Raw genomic sequence first — 22,570 nt, forward strand, 5'->3', positions numbered from 1 at the left:
TGCTGCAGGGCATGCACAGTGGCAGAGAATAGCTCCAGTAAGGGGCATTCTACAAAATAATAACAATTAAAGAGTATATGCACGCAGGTCAACACTGAAGCAAAAAGCAATCTTTCAAAAATCTGCATTAGTGAAACTGAGGACTCCAGCAGCCACTCACAACCATAGTCATTGAAGAAAAAGCCCATTGACCACCCTGCCAATTTTCAAGAGGCTTCTCTGGATACCCTAGAACAGGGATTTTTGAAGTGTGATGTGGGAGTTCCATTCATTTGGTATGCAGAAAGATTGAGAATATCTGCACTTAATTTTTCTTCTTCTTCTGACAACAGAGATCAGTGGGGGGCGGGAATTTTCATAATATGACACTGGTAGACTCTACTAATTTTTCTCTAAAACTCTACCAAGTACAGGGACACTTTTCAGTGGCCTGACTTAGGGTCTATGATTTTCATAATGCAATACCGATCGTGCTGTGGGTGAAGAACATTTTTATTTTAAGTGGTCCACTGAAACCACCTGCGCTTTTGAAGTGGTCTGCAAAGAAAGAAAGTAAAAATGAGAACCATGGTCCTCATCCGTTTCACCAATGCTTTAAAAATTGCTGTGTTTCCCCGCTGCCGCTCTTCAGATCAAATCTGACACACTGTAGGATTCAGTTTTACTTATGATTTTAACTTCTGGTTTGAGATCAACAGTGCAGAAACACTCCAATGAGAGAAAATTTAATCTATCAGATTAATACAGAACAGCTTCACACACAGAGAGAGTTCGGTCACTGCCATCCAAACCAATGTAATAATTGTTGCATAAATTATGCTTGTTCTTTGCAATTATTGCCCACATGATATAAATGAGGAGCTGAGGAAGATGTTGAAACTTATAATTAACGTGGGGCACTTACAAATGCTTTGCATAGAGCAGCATGGCAGAGTTGTCATTAAAATTACATCTCTCTGAAATAACAACGTGCTTTGCTTTGTAGCCACTCAGGCAGGGGTGAGTCTGAGGGTTGTTTTGCTGATCCTGCCAAGAGGAATAATTTTAATACACTGCTTGAAAGATGTGCCACCTGCTATTTTATTATCTGTAATTTATGATGCAACGAGTGCTTGTAAATTCTTACAACACTTTATGAGACCAATAAAATCAAGAGCATGGGACTTCTCTCCTACTTCCCGGTTTGCCACCAAGCTGAACAGCTTAGGATACAATCCCAAATCAATGTGAATGGTTTTTACGTGTGACTGAGCCTATGTGCAAAAATAAAAAGTCCCTGTTGCTGATTTGGAGTTTCTCCACTCTACATCACCGTAGAGTCTGCAGAAGTGCAAGACCTGATGCAAGCTAGGAGTGACGGTATTACATGCTCAAAGAACGCATTGGTTCTTTCTTTTTCAAAAGGAAACAATGGCTCAACTCTCATGTCACACCACCATAGTCCACACTAGTCACAACTGGGAACCCAAACTATGGGTGATGGTCACTGCTAGTCCTGAGTACACTCACTGAATTTAGGTTCATTAATTTCAGTGGGTCTACTCTGCACAGGATTTAATTGAATTCAGTCCTATAATCTGAAAGCCTGGATATGCCGGCAAACCATGGGTTATAGCTGGCTTTCTAGTTTTATTTTCCATCAGCTCAGCATTCCTACCCCTATTGCACAGGGTCTTCTGGAGGCGGAGCAATAATCAGGACTATGCTTTTTCAACTCTGAGAACACTTCAAACCGTGAAAGCATTAACATTCACTGAGAGCATATGGCCTTTGTCATGTACAAACAGCTTGGGCTGTTACTGCACAATGACTCCCTATGGCTGCACAGCTAAACAAGATGTATGTGGTCAGAAACAACCTACCTGTGTGTTCTGTGAGAAATCATATGGACTGAAATAGGGCATCTATTTTCCTAACACACAACCACATGATTATGCTACATAAGCGCACTACAATGTTTTCTGAGCCCCTGTACAGGTGGGTATGCTAGAGACTGCCTACTCTGCCTATGCACATGTCTTACTAGTCCCAGGCTCATGGGCTCAATCAGACATCAAGCTAAGCCATGGTCAAGGTCAGCTGGGTGTTATATGCTATATGCTATATGTGTTGTGTGTGTGTGTGTGTGTGTGTGTGTGTGTGTGTGTGTGTCACTGCAATGTGGGGACCTCTAGATGTTTTGGACTACAACTCCCATCAGCCCCAGCCAGCATCTGCAATGGTCAGGTATAGAGACTGCCACATCAAATTTGATTGTAGCTTATTGTCACCCTGGACCTTTAAAGCTGATAGTATGGATATCCAGCTATACAATTCCTATACCCTTTGGAAGTGAGGGGAAAGTGTCATGAATGCTTCCTTGAGCTCCTAAAAGGAGAGGCAGGCTATAAATGCAATAAATGAATGTATCCTTCTTCCACAATATGTTCCTATATACACATGAGGAAGTTCACAGAAGAGCACTGAGATTATGTGTCATCTTAAAAGAACCCACCAGGCACCTGCTTTGGGGCAGAGTATTGACTCTTCTTCATCTATTGTTGGTTAGGGAATTTGTGGGGAACCTTTGGCTCTCCAGCTGCTCCCTTGCCATGCTTTGCTGGAGCTGATGGGAGTTTTAGATCAGCAACTTCTGGAGGGCCACAGGTTCCCCACACCTGTATCATACTAAGTGTTCTGATTTTCCAGGGACAGAGCTCGTTTCAGAGAGCTCGTTTCAGAGAGCTCGTTTTCAAAGTAACACAGCAGGCAGACAGGCAGCAAGAGAGAATGAGGTGCCCGCAAATAAACCTACTGACTTGAATTTTCTGCTGGAGGATAGCTTGACAGAGGAAGCAGAATCTGAGGAAAACTTATTTACTCTGCTACAGCCAAACCTTGGGTGTCAAACGTAATTCATTCCGGAAGCCCGTTCGGCTTCAGAAACGTTCGACAACCGAGGCACGGCTTCCCATGGGATGCAACAGCTTCCTGCCCTCAAGCTGAAGCCACGCCAGACATTCAGCTTCCAAAAAGTTCAAAAACTGGAGCATTTACCTCCGGATTTTCACCGTTCGGGAGCCGAAACGTTCGAAAACAGAGCCATTTGGGAACTGAGGTTTGACTGTACCAGCCCACTTTGTGCCTTTCCTCATCTCTAAAGGCTTAGGTTATTCTGTTAAGTTATTTAAAGTATTCTATCCCATTTAAATATTCTACCCCATCTTCCAACCAAGCTTCTCCCTGAGTTATTTATTTAAATATATGCTCTGGCCTTTTTACGATATGATAATTTTTATTGTCATTGTCCCATACAGAACAATGAAACTGAAAATCTACATACGACATTCAGAAACCAACAAGCCTGCTATCCCAGCTATCCCAGCCTGGTTAACCCCCTAAAAACTCTGATACACCTAAACATTAGGAAGAACTTCCTGACAGTAAGAGCTGTTGACAGTGGAATTTGCTGCCAAGGAGTGTGGTGGAGTCTCCTTCTTTGGAGGTCTTTAAGCAGAGGCTTGACAACCATATGTCAGGAGTGCTCTGATGGTGTTTCCTGCTTGGCAGGGGGTTGGACTCGATGGCCCTTGTGGTCTCTTCCAACTCTATGATTCTATGATTCTAAATATAGTGGTACCTCGGGTTACAGACGCTTCAGGTTACAGACGCTTCAGGTTACAGACTCCGCTAACCCAGAAATAGTACCTCGGGTTAAGAACTTTGCTTCAGGATGAGAACAAAAATCGTGCTCCGGTGGCGCAGCGGTAGTGGGAGGCCCCATTAGCTAAAGTGGTGCTTCAGGTTAAGAACAGTTTCAGGTTAAGAATGGACCTCCAGAGCGAATTAAGTTCTTAACCCGAGGTACCACTGTACAATATACTCCCATAGAGACTACCTTAGGTAAAGGACCATTAGGTCCAGTTGTGGCCGACTCTGGGGTTGCGGCGTTCATCTCGCTTTATTGGCCGAGGGATACGGCGTACAGCTTCCGGGTCATGTGGCCAGCATGACTAAGCCGCTTCTGACAAAGCAGAGCAGCGCATGGAAACGCCGTTTACCTTCCCGCCAGAGCGGTACATATTTATCTACTTGCACTTTGACGTGCTTTCGAACTGCTAGGTTGGCAGGAGCAGGAACCAAGCAACGGGAGCTCACCCCGTCGTGGGGATTTGAATTGCCAACCTTCTGATCTGCAAGTCCTAGGCTCTGTGGTTTAACCCACAGCACCACCTGCGTCCCAGAGACTACCTTACACTGCGTTTAAAACCAAAATCTCATTTGAAGAGAAACTGTTTCTCAGGCCTAGTCTTTATAACCCTGTACCTTCTTCCAGAAGGCAGAAGCTGAAAGAGATCATTTCCGGGGTGCGCTCCTACATGCTCCCCAAAATGCTAGAATTTACCAGAGAATTCATAATCATTATTTTTTAAAAAAAGTAAACTAGCTTTTTAAGAACAATTTAAAACTAATAAATCAGTTTATTGCTTAACCCAGCTCTGGAACTATCACCCATCATATGCTGTGGGGGGTATTGTTTTTGTTATTATGGTGTGTATTTTTGTGTTTTTATATTGTAAACTGCCCTGCGATCTTCGAATGAAGGAAGGTAATAATTATTAATAATAATAATAATAATAATAATAATAATAATAATAATAATAATTGTAGCTAAGATAATTTTTTTTGCACTGGATCACACAGCCCTGAAAAGCAGTGGGTGTGACTGAGTGCAAAAGGTGATTTCAGCACAGCATCAGCCGACGGCAGGTTAAGCAAAAAATGACTCCCAAGCATATGCCCCAAAGAGCTCCTAAGTGCTCTGTGCCAAAAGACTATAGCTGTCATAGGCAAATACTCCAGCAATTTGGCTTTTAAAAATCCCTTAACTGGGATTTACATGATGCATCCCCGAACATGGAAAGAAGCAATCATACCACTTCAAATAAAGTCCTCTCGTTTAATACTGTACATTCTTCTGAGCTTTTCTTAATAAACTGTATCCCTGTTCCTGATCTCACTCTTCCCTCCCCCCTTAATTAAGATTTCAGAATCTTCACTTACAGAGTCATATTACCCCTCCTTAAGAATAGTCCTCAGAGGAGAACAAAGTGCACAGAGTTTTCCTGTTAATTCAACTATTAAAACTGGGCAAGGGTAAAGAGTTGAGCGTGCCCCATGTTTATACTATTCATGTTTATTGCTCCAGCCCTGGCTCAGCTTCAAGGATTGCTTAGGTTATATATTAGGTAGTACTCTAGCAATCTGGATGTGTTCGTTGTATTCCCATTCACCTTAGCCCACACATTATCAATGGTTTATTCAATAGCGTACCTTCATCCATGCATTTATATAAACATCACCTCATCACATTTTCAGCTCACTTTTTGCACCTGATTGATCAAGCTGCTGTTGCCTAAGAAAACTCATGTCCCAATTTTTCAATCAGTATCCAAGGTAAATTCACCTCACTCACCTTTTTCTTTTTCTTTTTTGCCATTAAAGGAGCCCAAGATATCATCAGAACCCCACAATAGGCAAGTCAAGATACCAGCGGAGTCAGGAATGTAACAAGGCTTTGTGTCTTATCCACAATAACTTTCTTCAGATCAGTTCAGTTGACGACCGACACCATATCCTCTTTTCACAGACCATGTTACATTATGTAGTTTAATCAGTCCAAGCTGATTTTAGAGAATGTCACTTACATTACTAGGAAATAATAACATGACCTTTCTTATCCTTTTTGAAGAAGTTTCCATATCTATTCCTTAGAGATCATCAGAATACATGATTTATTTATTTTAACACAAACTGAAAAGAATAACAAGGGATTTATCACACCATCGTGCAAAATGTGCCACAAGCAAGTCTGATGCTCCTGAAATTATGTCATAGGTACTATATTATGCCATGCACACACATGACATAAGTGATGTGTTTTGCAACAAGGGAGACAGTCGTGCTACCAGGGTAATGTGAGACCTAGAACAGTGATTCTGTAGCAAACACAGGTTGCTCAGATCCTTGCTCAGATAGGTTAATAAAGTAATAAAAAACAGTAATGCTCCTGTGTTCACCCATATGCATTGTTAACACACTTTCAATGTTTGCACTGCAGGACAGAGAGAGAGAATGTAGAACTGCCAAGTAATTTGCAAAAAAAGGAGGGGGGAGGAATGAACGTTTTAAGCATGGTAAAGAGAAAAGAAACTAACCTAAAAGGGAAAAGGGAAGGATAATATATTAATGCTTGTTCAGTCTTGCTTTCAAGCGAGATGAAGTTTTTTTGTGCTTAAGGCTCAATACCTTAATCCACCTTGCGCCAAAGTTCATTGCAAATTTGAAAAGTTAATAATGTTAAAAATGCACTTACTATTGAAACATAACAAATTATTATTAATGTACTGTATGTAAATGAACTGGAGAAGATTAGTGGGCACAAAACACAGGAAAAATATCTCTATAGAGATATGGGATAGTCACTGGAATAACTAATGAAATTCCCTGTCACAGAATGTGGCTAGAATAATGAGTCTTCCAAACACTGTCCATGGCTTTCTTTTAAAATTAAGGGATCCAGGTCCCAGGGTGCTGCCTTTAATTTGACTAAAGGCCTTTCTTTTAACTTGCTGTCACCACAAACTCCTACCTTTGTCTTCAATTGGGAAACAATGGGAGTGCCCATAGCTCAGTGATTAATTTAGAAACACATGTGCTGCCAGCGCTCTGCCTTGCCCTGCAGCTGAGGTGGTCGAGGCCACACGATGCAAGAATGCCATGTGCATATGACATCAGCATGCCTCATGGCACACCACAGGGCATACTGACATCATGCATGCATGCCGTGGAATTTTGAGGGGGACTGCCCCCCTCCTTGAAAATTTTGGGGAGTGTCTGCCCCCTGCCCCCTTAGATGGCAACCACTACATGGTAACATGTGTTCTATCTGTAGGAGGAAGCCTTGAGTACCTTGACTGATACTTCTGAAGCAGGCTTATACTCCAACTAATCTGAATAATGTTTTGTCATCCGGCATGTAAAAGTTAATAGTTCTGTCATCTGGATAAAGTCCAAAGTTCAACATACTGAAACTAATCACTGCCCTTTCCACAAACCAAAAGCTAATTCCCCAAACTACCCCAAAAAATGTGAGCATTATCCTCCTGTTGGACTTTTGCCTGCAGCATACGCAAAATGCATGTTGACATATATATAGTCAAAGTGATTCACTGGGAGTAAGGGAGAAGAGTGAAGAAAAACTTAAATGCCTTTTAACAATTCTCCAAACACAACTATGCAACAAGCCTCTTAATTTGCTTGGTAAAGTACTACATATGTAAAATTGCTTTTGGACAGCTTTGTTTTAACCAAATATCTTTGTTTCTGTTCTCATAGCTAAGTCGGTTCAAATAATTATTCCTGAATAGATTTCTGTATGCCACTTAAAATTATGCTTGAAGCTGACCAGTAGTGCTAAGTTGCTTATTAGCAGGACCTTCTTCAATTCAAGTGCAGATACAGCATAGAGTAGGAGCCGGGCTTTAACCAGCCAGTGTCTCAAAATAAGCTTTGTACCACCCCAACCCCCAAGGCCAGAAAACTGGGAGACTGCTGCTATTAACTGATGTGCATTGGTCCCTGGTTTAAAAACTCGCCTTTGCAAGTCACACCTTCAAGCAGGGTGTCCCCACCGCAACACTGGAAATAAAATATATGCTGAACACTTGGATTCAAATAGTGTTTGCACCCCAAAAGAGCCTTTGGAACAACCCAAATCACAAGTCCCTTCAACCAGTTTGCTGCACTATGGGAGACTGGCTGCAATTGGACCCGTCACAGCAGATGATGGAAACAAACGTTTGTCAGAGTTGGAGCCCGCATGAGCACTTTGGCCTTTCCCACATGTTCAATGAAGTAGAGGTGATTGCTCCAGCCCTCACTTCACTCATTAATTATCATCTGAAACAAGAAGGTGTTTCATGTGTTTTCGTATGAGTCACAACTTAAAGCGAGGAGACTCATAAGAAAACATGTGCAAGCTTAGCTTTTCTTTTTTTAAAAAAACCCACAAATTGTCAGGAGGAACTCAAAACAGTTAGTCACTGCCATGATCTCAGAGGCCCTGAAAGCTTCTAATACAACAGTGCTAAGGGAAAGTGTTGCATCTTGTTGTCATGTCTTGAACCCGATTCCCAAGGAATTCTGCAGGCGAGATCCAGGGCAGCCCAGAGGACAGTGCAGGAATCTTAGGCATGGGTTCAGATCCTCAGTTCAGCTGAAGACAGTTAGATATATCACCTCAGCAGAAGCTACCACGTAGTTAGAGGTGCTGAACCTTTAACGCTCGAGAACAACTGTGTAGCAGACAGCGATCAACCATTTATTCACTGCCTCTCTATGCCTATGAAAGCTTTACCTGTTGATTTTTGCTTATTACGCAACTGCTCACAGGACCAGCCTTCATGAACAACATGGCACGTTTAGTTTTGGCTTCTCTCCCCTCCACCCTCAAATAACCTCACAGAAAGGCTGTGGTTCTTAGTCTCAGTTGAGAATGCAAGACCCGTTGGATCAGGTGAGTGGCCCATCGAGTGCAGTATCCTGTTCTCACAGCAGCAAACCAGAAGGCCAAGGGAAGCAACTACACCTGCACTTCCCAGAGACTGGTATTCAGAGGGGTTGAACATAGCCAGCACAGCAACTAGCCATTGACCATCTTGGCTTCCAGTCTCTTAGTGCAGCTCCTCCAGCAAGCGCCAAAATGGTTCTCCAATCCCGGCCCCACATGGCGTTCTGGCCGGCCCAGCAGCTCACAGGCCTTTGTTCTTTTACTTCTTCTCAGCACCCATCTTCCCCCAAACCTCCTGTAAAAGACACTTTTTCCTGTCCTCTCACACTCTTCCCGGTCACCTTGGCAACCACTATCTGCCCAGGCCTAAGGATTCCTCTCTGATGTGGGCCAGTAACAAGGTGAGGCCCTGGCTTGGAAAGGAAGCCTAGCCTGTATTTTCCTACTGGCCTGGAGCTAGATTCTGACATTCATAATTCCTTAGAAACCAATGATTTAAGAACTTGGACTGCTATCACATGGATTGACAGTCAAGCAGATTATAATTATAAACAAGTTGAAAATATATGTTCTCAAGTTCTACCCAGCTTCTCACTCTAACACTAAACACAAATCATTGAAACAGTAAAACATACAAGTTTAATTCTTTTTGTTTGTTGGTGACACGTTCAAGAAGCAATGCCCTGAACTTTAATCTCTTTGAATGTGATGGGATGATGAGCTGCTTGTGTGTAAAGCTTAGTCCCTCAGAGTTTGCTCAACTTAGCAAGGCTCTTAAGCATGGCTCCCTCAGTCGCTGGCAGAATCCGACAGTGGGCGTTTACGGAATCTACTCCAGCATAAAAGCTCCTTGACGGAAATGCGTAGTCTAGATTCTCGGCGCGACAGTTTCCGGCGAGGAGTGGGTGTACCTATGGGAGGACCTGAGACTTCTCCGCTGTTATCGCTGGAAGACTCCCTGAGCCATTCCTTCGTCTCTCTCTCTCCCTGATCCCCCATTCTCCCCCTGCTGCTGCCTTCCACCGCTGCTGAGTCTCTCCCGACTTCTGAGAGCCCCTCCACCTCCTGTCTTTCCGATGGCAGTTCCCTGACATCCACCTCCCCTCCAGGGCCCCCTTCACCCCCTCCCGCCCCCCTCCCCTGCTGGCGGTGAGGATGGAAAACCCCGGAAAGAACACTCCTCATCATCAGAGGATTCAAACACTTCTCTCCACTGCCTCCCGTCTCTTCTCCCTGTGTCCTCTTCCCCGTCTGAGTCTATTTCCCCTTCCAGCCCTGATTCTGGGAACCCTTCAAACTCCTCTTCCTCATCGGTGGTGCCGAAGTGTTCCCTCCTGAACCGTCCCACGGGCTGAGGTTTCCTTGGAAACCGTTGATGAAACATTTCTATTAAAACCTCGTCATTGACCTCCTCTGCTGGTACCCATGTGTTTTCCGACTCTGCTTCCCCTTCCCATTCTACTAAATACTCCACCTGATTCCCTTTCCACCTGGAATCAATGATTTCTGCCACATGCATGTTGCGTTCCCTTTCTTCTATGACTGGTGTTTGAGTGACCTCCCTCTCACGTTCCCCCCACTCTCACCCCTCTCGGTATGGCGACAGTAGAGACCTGTGAAATACTGGGTGCAAAAGTCTTTATTGAAGTTCAATTTCCATTTCAAAGCCGCAGCGCGCAGCCCTACGTCTTAAACCCTAGATCAGCGAAGTCCCGTCTGAGTCTCCTCCCCTCTGACACCAGTTTAAGATCCTAGCCCTGCTCCACCTTTTCCGCTGCTCTCTCCTCCTCTGGGTCCTCCTGCCCGCTGGGGCACTGCCCTTTCTGGACTCTTCCGACGCTGAGTCGCTTAGCTCCTCCCCCTGCTTCCTGCGGGCTTTAGGACCCGGTTCCCAATCCTCATTCTCTGCTGTCCCGTGCTCCTGTACATTTGAACTTGCCTCTCGCGCCAACCCAGTGACCTTTCTCCTAACCGTTACACTACTTCGGTCACTGCTTCCCTCTTCCGGGATACTGGCCGGATCTGACCTCCCCTCCGTTGTCCGACTTTCTGATGGAGGCGTGGTCAGCCCTGCCTCATCTTCTCTCCCTGGTGGGGAATGTACTGGCCCCGATACTTGGGACTCTTCCCCCCCACTCTGCTCTGGTGGGGAAGCTGGTCCTGATTTCCAACTACTGCTCTGGGAGTCCCTGCTGCCCCCTTGCTCCTGGGGCGTTCCCCTTGGGAACCCCCTACCCCTGGCCACTGGCGCCCCCTTCTGTGAATCTTCCGATTCGCTGGAGAGGCTCATGGAATCCCTCGGTCCACTGTCCCCTTCTCCTACGCTCCCCTCGGATTCTTCCCCTTCGCTCTCCATCTCCTCTCTTCCCTGTGCCTCTGCTCCTGAGCCCCTGACACATACGTATCAGATTATATGCCCCCCTTAGGTCCAGCTTGGTAAAAATTTTCCCTTTCCTCACCCGGGTCAAAATGTCATCGATTCTGGGCATGGGGAAAGTCACTGGTTCTGACACTGCATTTAGGGCCCGGAAGTCCACGACCAATCTGGGTTTATTAGTATTTTTTTTTTCCACAAAGAACACTGGGCTGCCCCCCACCGCTCGTGACTCTCTGATGAAACCTCACTTGAGATTCTTGTCAATGAACTCCCTTAACTCCTGCATCTCACTGTCTGACATTGCATACAGCTTGCCCACTGGCAGTTGTGCTCCTGGGAGTAAGTTAATTTGACAGTCAAAGGGTCTGTGCGGGGGCAGTTTATCTGCTTCTCTTTTGCTGAAGACATTAACCAGGTCGGCGTATTGTCGTGGTACCTTCCCTTTATCAGCTACTTCCATCCCTGCTAGGGTGGCCTTGGCTCCCACCTGGGCTTCCCCTTCCTTGCAGTGTGCCAGGCAGTGTGCTGACCCAAATGAGACTACTCTCTGGTGCCATCCCACTAGCGGATCATGCAGCGCTAGCCAGCTCATTCCCAAAATAATGGGCGCTCCTCCCAAGGTGGCCACATTAAACGCTATCAGTTCCGTGTGTCTTGCCACCCTCATTATCATTGGGACAGTCTGCTGGTTAACTTCTCCCAACAGCGCCCTCCCATCAATCGTGGTCACCTGCAAAGGGTTACTTAGAGGGATAGTCTGTATCTGGTGTTCGGCTGCAAACTCCTTACTCATAAAATTACAGAAGCTGCCTGAGTCCAATAGCGCCTTTATCTTTAGTGGGTGTCCGTTTGGCAGCTCTAGCGACACCTCTATTACAAGCGCTGGTCTTGGTGGTTCCGGCGTGGGCACATTCACTGCTCTTTGGCCTGGCTGCTGTGCCCCGATGGTGGCAGCCAGGCGTTGGCTTTTACTTGCTCCTTAACTCCCTCCTCCTCCCCCCCAACAGCTCCCGCCATCCCTTGCCATTCCTTTCTTTGTGGGCAGACTCTGGCAAAGTGACCTGGCTGTTGGCAGAGAAAACATTTCTTGGCGCCCTTTCCCTCCTTCTTCCGCCCTTCACTGGGGTTTGAAACTGCCTGCGCGCGCGCTGTTCCAATTTCCATCGGCTCTACTGGCGGGGAATGCTGCTCGGGAATCTCTGGAATGCGGAAATCCCTCCAACGTTCCCCCTTCCCTTCCCGCTTCTCCAAAGCTCTCGCCTCCTGGCGTGCTCCTATGGCCAGCGCTGATTTAGTCAGCTGGTCCATAGACTCCGCCCTGGGCGCCCGGGAAAGTTCGTCCTTCACCGCCGAAGATAGCCCTTCTTCAAAGAGCATTTGTATGGGTTCCGCCGACAGGTCCCATCCCAATCTATGGATCAACATGGTGAACTCAGTCCAGTACTCACGGACAGATCGGCTCCCCTGTTTACACCCCATTAACTGTCTGCGCACCACTCCCTGCTCAATCTCGCTGGAAAACATCAGGTCCATGGCGCGAAAAAACTTCGAGTCCTTTAGGGCGTCATTATTAGCTGCCATCAGGGGTCTCACCCAGTCCTTCGCCCCTCCTTCGAGATGGCCAATCACAAACGCTACCCTCGATTCCTCATCGGGAAAGTCATCAAACTGCAGATTGAGGGCATATTGCATCTCTGTTCTAAAGGCTTGATAGTTCCTGGGATCCCCCCCAAACTTCTGCACCAATCCTGGCACCTTCCTCGTGAGTGGGGTGGCTTTCCCCTTTTCTGCATCCTGAGCCCTCCTCTCCTCGAGCCTAGCCATTTGCAGCGCTAGCTGGACCTCCAACATCCTGTACCTTTCTTCCAGGCTTGGACCCGCTCCAGCTCCTCCTGCGTCTCCTGCTCCGGTTGGGTTGCTCATGATGCCTCTTTTGCACAAGCGGCTTTCAGAGACTGTCGGATTGCTGTGATGGGATGATGAGCTGCTTGTGCGTAAAGCTTAGTCCCTCAGAGTTTGCTCAACTTAGCAAGGCTCTGTTTTTAGCGGAGCCCTTAAGCATGGCTCCCTCAGTCGCTGGCAGAATCCGACAGTGGGCGTTTACGGAATCTACTCCAGCATAAAAGCTCCTTGACGGAAACGCGTCGTCTAGATTCTCGGCGCGACAGTTTCCGGCGAGGAGTGGGTGTACCTATGGGAGGACCTGAGACTTCTCCGCTGTTATCGCTGGAAGACTCCTTGAGCCATTCCTTCGTCTCTCTCTCTCCCTGATCTCCCACTCTCCCCCTGCTGCTGCCTTCCGCCGCTGCTGAGTCTCTCCTGATTTCTGAGAGCCCCTCCACCTCCTGTCTTTCCGATGGCAGTTCCCTGACAGATGGTATCAAAGTAGTGATCAACTGGGGACAAAAAAAGCTGCAACAAGCCCTCATAGCTCATTCTCTCAATGTCATATGAAGCATGCATGGTGGTTAAGAGAATGAGATATAAACCAAAAGACCCCCATCTGAACACATTCTCAGCCTATCTGTAATACAGGATAAAAATACTGTCTGACTTTAAAGAGCAGTTGAGGGTATTAGCACAAGTAAGCTATAAACTGAGATGGTGTTTGTAAAACAGTAATTTAAAGCATAATTACTCATGTCCAAAAATAAAGGCTTTTTGTGATCAATTTCCCACTTTGGGGGAGATTTTGGAAGCATATGTGCAAAAAAGGACAGAATCACATCTGGCCATTTCATTTTAAGGAGTATCACGTGAGCTTTAATGCAGAACAGAAAGTGGAAATCTGTTCTGGAACAACAAAACAAAACAAAATAAAGACCAAGGTGGTACAGAGTCATCTGTGATGCCAGTGTAGGAAGGCTGAATGTTATTTGGCAGGTTTGTATCTTTTCTTAATATGAACTGAGTCCAAACTAATAAGGCCATTTTGAACCAGAACACTAAGATGACAATACATAAGGGCTGTCAAGAGGATATCTTTTTCTCTGAGCAAACTCAAGAAAGGTCTGTCCAACGACTCCGCAACCTCTTCCCCCTGTCGCAAAGACCTAAAATTGACCAGCCCATTGATTTCCTACATGATTTCATACTGGCTTCGCCATGTGTTCACATATCTATATGACACATGTTGATTAGCATAGTATCAGGTATGTAGTTTTGTATAAAACACACACACACACAAATTAGGAACAAAAACATTCTTGAAAGCCTTATTTTTTACCCAGACCTTTTGATATTAATTTTCTGCTCATCTTTTAGTGTGGTGGGAGGTACAGTTGGACCTACTTGTATATTTTAGGTTGTTTTACCCTTATTTTTAATGTTCATATTTATAAGTTGCTTTGAGATTCATTTTTTAATCAACTAAGTAATAATGATAATAGGAGGAGGAGGAGTACACGGCACATACAGGAAATTCATCCTCCTTTTTTAGCAAAAGGGCCTAAGGTTAAATCCTGAGCTTACCAGTGGAATTCTGCAGTGTGATAACTGTTGGTGTTACGTTGTGGGCGAACATAGCAGACAACACAGCGATTTCTCCAGAGCAGATCTTTACTTGCAAGCTGGACAGAACTGAACAGCAAACAGCTCAGCCGGCCTGCTTTTATAGGCAGCCGGCTGTCAACATTGTAGCAACAACAACCCAGAGTTTCCCGCCTAAAATAACTGACGTGGACCTGAGTGAAAACTATCTACAGACCTGAGTGAAAACTATATACAGTATCCCCCTGCTGGCCCAGGGTGAAACTTCACTACATAACAGTTGGGGCTGCAGAAATAGATGGCTGCAATATAGGCTGGAAATGTCTGGTCATTCAGCTGTATGAGCAGCAGGATAAATTGCCCTCACTCAAATCTGGCTTTGTGACATTGACACCTAGACAAATTTAACTGGCTATGAGATGATATGATACCATCAGACTGCTACCTGATTGTTGATGGGCCAGGATATTTTAAAAGTACATTTTTAAAAATTCTGCTGCAGCTGGCTGTGAACAGTGTGTAAAAATGGTGTTTTCACGGACCTTTTCCCCACCACTCCCCACTTTCACTCTGAAAAAAATTTACAGGTGAAATTTTTGTGCAGCCGTACTTATCGATTGTCCACATCTGATGAAATGGGAGAAGCTGCTCCAAAGGAGAACAATGTACAAATACAATACAAGAAATCTGTATGGTTGTCTATTGCTCTCATCAATTGCACTGAGAGCTGAAGCCGACGAAGGCTAAACTGGCTGATCTATGCCATTTTGAGTAATCTGATTATAACATACAGGAATACAAATAAATAGCCTAGATCTAATTTTATAAACTGTTCCACATTTCCTTTATTATATTAAACCTGCAATGGAAATAGAGCAACACATTCCCACTTCTCAGTGTCAATGGCCCAAATTCCTCCCTGGTGGATGTGTTTTCACTGGGGCTTATTGATTTCCTTTATGAATCAATTTAAGCCAGTCCAAACCATTTTTAAAAACTTATAATTTATTGTTTCACATGTATCTTGCCTGTAGAGCTCTGAAGACCATAGACTATGGATGGAGTTCAACTGAGCAAGCCAAGCCCTTGGGGGGAGGCAATAGAGGGAACTGCCCCAAACATGGTGGGACCCACATTAACACTGATTAAGAGTACACTCCAAGGGCAAGAGAGAAGGAAGGGGTGACTTGGTAGCTCAATGAAAGTCAGCCCCCAAGCCCTCTAGAGTTTTTTAAAAGAACCTACCGAGAGTGAGTTCTAGGGGGCAAGACTTCTTACACTCATTACTGTCATCTTGTTAGTAGCAATAAGGCAATCTATCTGATTGCAAACACTCGAGTCACCTGTTCCCACAGGAAATAATGAAATGAACACCACGTAAAACAATTAATGGTTTTTTTCATTTAAAAAAATCGAGTAGTAACCAAAAACAATCAGCTTGAAATATGTACAGTAATATCATGACTTCCCACCTGCAGCAGACATGAGATACAACATGCAACAGGAGCAACACGGTTCTGATTTTCTATTAGATCAACATTTATCGCATGCTTATAGTTGATCCCTATTAGAATATGTGCGTAGCTTTACTTCTGACTAGTTTTCTGGTATGGATGCCGACAAACAGATTTACCCTCTATTTGTCCACAAGATCAGCAGCTTTTGCTAAAACCTTTCATGTCTAGAATTGGTTGTTTCTGTAACACAATGGAGAATTGCAATAGTTATCCTAAAAAGCAGTAAGTGCCATAGGATCTGCTGTTGCATGGCCTGACATCATCATTTATCTGTCCCCCACCCCCCTGCTAAAAGCCTAGTGGAGACTTTTACGCCTCCTTTGCCAGTGCTGCAGCAAAAACTTGCATGATGTCATCAAGTGCAACCAGTAAACAGTAGCAGTCCCTGAATCACAAGTTTGGAACTCCTTTGGAATGAATCCCGGCAGAAACTGCTGTTTCAGCTTGTTGCTTGTGGATGGTGCAGGGTAAAATTTTAAAATGTGAAGATAAATCATTGGTGTTCAGCCTTTGACAAATGGATGAGAACTTCAGGCACATTCCTAATTCATGCCTTTCCAGTGTCGAAAAATATAACAAATAAAAATGTTTATAGAGGTCTCTGGTGGGGGAGACGTCAACACCCAAAACAAATAGGGAATATTTCTGAGGCATTTAAAATTCCCACACCAGCCAGGCACCTGCCCACAAAAGCCAGACAACAAGTGTAGGGGTTGTAGAGCCAATAGGAGCAATATATATTTAAAGCTATCTATTTTTATTTTTATTTTGAAGATAGGGTAAATTATTGAAAATATAATACTGCAATGGGTTACTTTTTGTCCTGTGGGTTTTGTTGGTAACTTTCCTATGTAGTTTAGATTGTTTGGCAAATGGAAATCAATTTTTAGAAAGCCAGGTTTAGAAATAATGCTAGATTGCCTGGGTGAGAATGAGCATATGACAAAACAAAACCCTAAATTGCTATGGTTCTGCAGCCATAGTAGCAAAATGTGTATGAACTACTAGCTAGAATTCCTTGATTTAAATCTTATCTCAGCCTGCACTGGGTGGATTTAAGAAAGCTAAACTTCACCTACCCAACTGACACTTGAGGATAATAATTTTGGTCTGGCCCAAGACAAGGAGTAGCATTTTGATTTGAGAGAGCTAAGTCCAACTGCCTTAATGTGGCTCTGTTCTCTGTTTTCATTTCAGTCAGTAAGAAAACCTATGTTTATCTTATTACCAATTCAAAGACTGGTGCTGAACCCACTGTGCTTTTCACCTTATTCCTTCCTAGTACTCTTTGCTTCTCACCCTCTGTCTCATCTTTGGGTCAGAATAATAATTATTTTTTGCTCATCTCAGCAGATGATAGTGGGGAATGAGATGGGGTTTCCAGTAAGGAATATGGCAGAAGATGTAGCTTCTATGAGCCTAGCAGCAGCCACCTCCTCTGCATTTTATTTATTTATTGCAAATATTTATAAGTCACAGCCAAAATGTGGAACACCAGAACCAACTTTTCCCTGTAGAAGCAACTACGTAAAATCAATACTATGAAGAAGACAAACAGTAGCTTGGACACAGTAAGGGGATGCACCTCATCCCTCCCCAAAGGAATGGACAAAAAGGTACCAATTCACCTGTTGATGCAAGGACAGTAATGTTGGGGCATGATGCATCTCAGACAAGGAGATACTAGCAATAGTAGAGGTAGACTTACGATGGCAGCTCTACCTGGGGCACCTTTTTAAAACAAACAAACAAACAAACAAACAAACAAACACAACAACAAACTCATTGTGCTGTAAAGCACTTTGGAAATGTAAAGCTGTGTCATTAACACAGACAGTTTTTCCGGGTCATGTGCCAGCATGACTAAGCCGCTTCTGGCAAACCAGAGCAGTGCACGGAAACGTTGTTTACCTTCCCGTCGGAGCGGTACCTATTTATCTACTTGCACTTTGACGTGCTTTCGAACTGCTTGGTTGGCAGGAGCTGGGACCAAACAACGGGAGCTCACCCCATTGCGGGGATTCGAACCGCCAACCTTCCAATCCGCAAGTCCTAGGCTCTGTGGTTTAGACCACAGCGCCACCCGCGTCCCTTAACAAACAGTAGCAGAAGTCATATAGTCAAAATCTAGTTCCATGCAATCAAGCCAGTGGTAATGCCTCACCCCTGATTTGCCTTGGAATGACACCTCCACCTCTATTTTCTTTGGCTCCAAAGAAACGATCAACGGCAGGATGAACAACAGCTCCAACTTAGCGATCTTTGGCAGTGTCCAGGACCTCTTCTGGTTGCTCTGCCTGAATGAACTCCAATCTGCCTGCTCTTTGCCTTTAGCTGTACCCCTGATCAAAGAATGCTACCAATGTCCCAGCATGCAACTATCCAATGGGGAAGCATTAACTCAGAAAAGGTAAAACATAACTTAGGACATTCAGCTATAGCTTCTGAGCAGCCATTTGTCATTATCATGGAAGCACATTTTCAGCTGTCAGCATCACAATAGCTGTCACTTTATCTACTGAGGGCCTGAGTTGCATGTTGTTATTGTTTATGATTACATTTATTCATTACTCATGACACAAAACATTTCAAAGCAACTTACAACGTTAAGTTGTTACATTTATGGTATGTTATCTTTATGGGGCAAAATCATCTGGGGGACACTTGAGATGTCTTGCATGGAGGAATATTTCAACTGTGTGTGAAATGTCCCTTACTTTTCAAGCATTAGAGTGCCAGTTTTCTAAACAATTCTTTGAAGAATGGAACTTACAAAAAAGCATAGCTAGCCATACTTTCCATTGATCATGCTGGCTAGATTTTCAAGAAAGAAGAGACTTTTAAGGTCAACAATTCAAAGGCATTGTCACAGTAAATATTACCAAATGAAGAGTCCAGTTTGAGCCCCTCAGAGCAAAGATACAAGCTACATGCAACTAATGTGGATTCCTGCAGCCCAAGTTGACCTCTTTAAAGAGGAAATAGTGGCTTCTGGAGTGGGTGATCAGGAGGAGAGAGGTAGCAGGTGAACTTCCCAGTCCAATCATTCTCCCAAGTGGCACCCCACATCACAGAGCTTCAAATGAATGCTTGTGGAAGAGCCTCTTTTTCTATCAACTGTAGAGGCACTATATCATGTTTCTATGAGTGGTGGCAGGCCATTAGACCTCAGCAAACAAGATTATTAGCCAGATTTAAAAGCCAACACTGAAATAGATGCAATATTAAATGGCAAAAGAACTGCATGGAACAACAAAGAGCATTTTATGTGTACTTAACTTTTTATATCTCATAAGATCTTGTGATAAGGTCCCTCCACTTTGTTCAGCAGAAGGATTTGCACCTGTAATTTCCATACCTCGTACCTTATACCCATTTTATTGTGCATAATAATCATGGGGTTGCCATGTTTCAACAAGTGAAAATCTGGACACAAAAGTTGTTGGCCTTTTTTAGTTTTGTCCATTGGCCAAAGTTGTTGAGCTATTTTTAAGGAAATTTGCCAAAATCTGACAAAGAGATCTAAGTGAGCAAAGGGTACAATCCACACATGGTCTGAAACATGAACTGGCCTTAATGGCAGAAGGTCCCCAGCATCTCAAAGGAGAGAGCAACTCATGTGTGGAGAAGGGCTATTGTTACATGGCAGAGCACATGGTCTGCAGGAAGAAGGGGCCCAGATTGCAGGTCCTGGGAAAGACCTCTGCCAGAGATCCTGCAGAGCTGATGCCATTCAGGGGAGACCATAGTAAGCAATGTCTGATTCACTATAAAGCAGCTTCCCGTATTCATATTCTTTTAAAAAACCAGGTAAACGTAAGGATGACAAGGTGCTGCAATTAAGGCAACAAATAGCAGAGGAAAATGAACACAAAAAGCAGAATGTGAGTTTGAAGCCTAGTTGCATTTTGATCTCTCCTAAATATATAGTTGACATTGGGGGGAGGTAATTAGTATATAAAACACTACGATAGATTCAGATTCAGGCAGACAACAGTTAAGAACTTAACATGTGAAGCACACAGACGGGCATGCAGACACACAACACACATACATTGAACACACAAACACGTGCATGCCATTTGACATAATGTATCACACTCAACTTTGGGTTACAGAGAAATACAGCCAATCTTGATACTTTGGCAATTGCACTTATGTGACATATGTGTTTGCAAACATACTTTTTCATGTGAATGTGTGAAAAAACATTATGTGACTACATTAAGGTGAACATGGGACATGGACTATATTTACAGAACCTTAGGTAAAGGTGAAGTGACCACCAACCCCCCCCCCAAAAAAAAACCCCACAGACTGAGAGGGTGCCCAGAACAGATTAGGCCCCATTCAAAACCCAAACCAAAAAGAACAGTTCCCAGATTCTGTGTTATGGAGTATTGTATTAGATGTATTCCAGAGGGAGAGAAAAAAAGAGACACATTTTGCTTTCTTTTCTCAGTATCTCATGCAGATGGCTGCAAAGTGTTGTTACAGCAACGAAAAAGGAATGAGTGGAAGGCAGGATAATATATGTATATTCTGATGTGTCTCAGCAACAAAATGTTCTGCAGCTTTTGTGGCAACATGTAGGCGTAGCCTCTTATAAGCTGAATGGCTTGATTGGGGGGGGGGGTAGAAAAGGGATGCATTTGCTGTATCCTCACATCCCTACCCAATAAAGATACAGCATGAAAATCAATGGCAAGGATACATGTATCTCTTAGTTACAATAGCGGGGGGGGGGTAACAAAACAGACATTTCCCTCCCTAGAAACAAACACGGCTCTGTCTGTATGTGGCAGACTCTACCTACTGAAACAAGCCAAGGTATTTAATCCCTTATGTACTCCTTTACACAGAACTGCAACCACAGTTAATTTTTAGGGAGAAAGGTTTCCCCACTCTTAATACCCTTTATCTAGAATGGTTGAGAATAAAGGGCTGAATAATGTTGGTGCTTGTTTTGTTTGTCCAGCTCTGACAGGTGATCGAGAAAAGCAAAGGTTTTTAGTTGTTGTTTTTTACTTTGAGGCAACCCCAGTGGCCAAAATGACTGAGCTTATATCTCCTCCACGCATCAAGTAGTTTTTAAGAATGCAGCCATCACAATGAACTTCCACAATGGTACTCCATGGCCAAGCCAAAGCACCCAAGAAAAGCTATAGTACTGTGTATCAGAATAGAATAAAAAGTCATATGCAAAAGATCGCCTGTGAATGAAACACCCACTCCGCTGTGTGAGTACAGACAGGTGAAAAACGAGCTGTGCCTTACCTTTTGTCTGCAAGCAAGTCAAACCCAAGGAGTGTGTCTGGTTAGAAAGAAAAGGCTGGAGAATCTGAAAAATAACACACACATATACACACACACACTTAATATTATTACACTGGAAAAGTATTGTCCTCCATTTCTGTACAAAAAGCACTCATTTAGTTTAAAATGCAACCCAAAAATGCATGCAAAATTCCCCCCCTCAAAAAACCCCACCCATATACCAAAGCAATTAAATAAATGCATGAAATGCAAACATATGTATACTCTATGCCTTCCATACAGAGCCTGCATTCATCTAGTATTTGCAAATTCTGCACCTAATATATAGACGGAAGGGCTTCTGTAGATCAGCATATTGCAGGTATTTAAAAAGACACACATAAAGCTGATGGTAAAACAAAAAGGGGAAAAAACATTACCAGCTCCTGTGCTGCAATACCAACAAAGGCATATCCTTAAATAACTGCAGCATAACCATTCTCCCAGAGTATTAGTATCCGTGAGCTCTCTGTCTATCTCCAGACAGACACAGTCTGCCAGCCACCAGCTTGCAGCTTCCGTATGTGTGTCGGGGAAGAGGAAAACTGCAAATCAGATGAAGTCCCCGCAGTGGTGAAAAGGAAAAGAGGCCGAGTGGGAGACACAGAGGGAGCTCGCTGGCCACAGAATTTTCCAGAATGACGGCAAGGCAGCCAGCTCCGCCATCACTCACTTACAATAGGATGCTGCACTTGCCTCAGCTTAAGCCGTCTATCAAAAGGGTTCCTGGTATCGAATGCCTGACAAGCATTTTAATTGCAACCAACCAAAACATGTCCTTGGTAATCAGGCCTCTAATCCCAGGAAAACCATCAACCGGTTTTCTTTTGTGTCACTGCCAAATGTACACACAGGCAACAGAATACTAAAATTTATATGAATCCATTTTTAAAAAATAAAATGTTTTACGTGCAGTAATATGTACTGCTGAAAAAACAGATCTGTTCGGATTATAAATGCAAAGTTACTACAGCATGCACACTACACACACACACACACATTCCTTTGTATCTTCCAAACACTTTTTTAACTTCTCAAAGAAATGGGAAGCTTCCTTGTAAGAGAAAATATACTGTATGCTCAAGCATTATTTTGGCTTTCAAAGAAAGATAATCATGCTACAAGTATAAGGTGCAATTACATTTCTGCTATAAACCAGGCTTTGCCACCATAGCTAATAATAATAATAATAATAATAATAATAATAATAATAATAATAAATTTTATTTATATCCCGCCCTCCCCAGCCGAAGCTGGGCTCAGGGCGGCTAACAACACTAAAACAGTGCAACATTATAAAAACATTATAAAAATTAATTA

The 22,570-nt window shown here is 43.8% G+C and overlaps 1 protein-coding gene and 2 long non-coding RNA genes across 39 annotated transcripts in view; 2 read left to right on the forward strand and 1 right to left on the reverse strand.

Moving 5' to 3' along the window:
* The window catches only part of LOC307220561, a 320,367-nt gene that overhangs the window by 226,910 nt on the left and 70,887 nt on the right, over positions 1 to 22,570 (forward strand). The gene's annotated exons all lie outside the window — the stretch shown is intronic.
* The window catches only part of MAP2 (microtubule associated protein 2), a 323,285-nt gene that overhangs the window by 158,204 nt on the left and 142,511 nt on the right, over positions 1 to 22,570 (reverse strand). For 33 of the 37 annotated variants that reach the window (XM_079975430.1, XM_079975463.1, XM_079975451.1 and 30 more), the window contains one exon: positions 21,212 to 21,275. The exons of 2 other annotated variants lie outside the window; for them this stretch is intronic. The gene's annotated coding sequence lies outside the window, so the exon portion shown is untranslated. Of the gene's footprint in view, positions 1 to 21,211; positions 21,276 to 21,630; positions 21,912 to 22,570 lie in introns of those variants that run through there. 2 more of the 37 variants (XM_079975464.1, XM_079975462.1) reach the window with 1 other exon arrangement.
* LOC307220437 lies at positions 8,400 to 15,237 on the forward strand. Its single transcript, XR_013840878.1, has 2 exons — positions 8,400 to 8,952; positions 15,005 to 15,237. It is a non-coding gene; the product is annotated as an uncharacterized lncRNA (long non-coding RNA).

This window comes from Podarcis cretensis (assembly GCF_951804945.1).
Source record: "Podarcis cretensis genome assembly, chromosome: 1".
Lineage (NCBI taxonomy): Eukaryota > Metazoa > Chordata > Lepidosauria > Squamata > Lacertidae > Podarcis > Podarcis cretensis.